Below are 626 nucleotides of genomic sequence, written 5' to 3' on the forward strand. Positions count from 1 at the left end.
CACACACACACACACACACACACACACACACACACACACACACACACACACACAGGCACATATATGTTTATGTGTGTGCCTGTGTCTGTGTATTGCCAATTAAGCAGTAAAATTTACGTTTCTGTTTTCTTCAGGGAACAGTAAATGGGTACAATAGATTATAAAACACGAGAAAATAAAATTAGAAGAAATTGAAAACGATATTAAAGAAAGAAATGTTGAATTAATAGAAAACTAACGTTAAGATGACTACTCAAAAACAAATGAATAAATAACAGAGATATAACATTGTTTTTTAATGTGATATGAAGTTAGATGATCGACGATGTTGTAGACCCAAGATATTTCACAAGAAGAACAGAAAAGTGGAAAGAAATGAGTGACAGTTAATAAAAAAATTACGTCGGAATGAAATGAAATGAAATATATAGTCATTCGGGGAATAACACGACAAAAGTAATGGGTAAGAAAGCAGCTGTTTTTATCAAATATAAATATTAAATGTCAGGGTAAATATTATCTATGTATATAAAAACAATATATGAATATACCTATGTTTGTTGAATTGTATATACATACATCCATATATATATATATATATATATATATATATATATATATATATA

The sequence above is a fragment of the Octopus bimaculoides genome, chromosome 3, assembly GCF_001194135.2.
Source record: "Octopus bimaculoides isolate UCB-OBI-ISO-001 chromosome 3, ASM119413v2, whole genome shotgun sequence".
Taxonomy (NCBI): domain Eukaryota; kingdom Metazoa; phylum Mollusca; class Cephalopoda; order Octopoda; family Octopodidae; genus Octopus; species Octopus bimaculoides.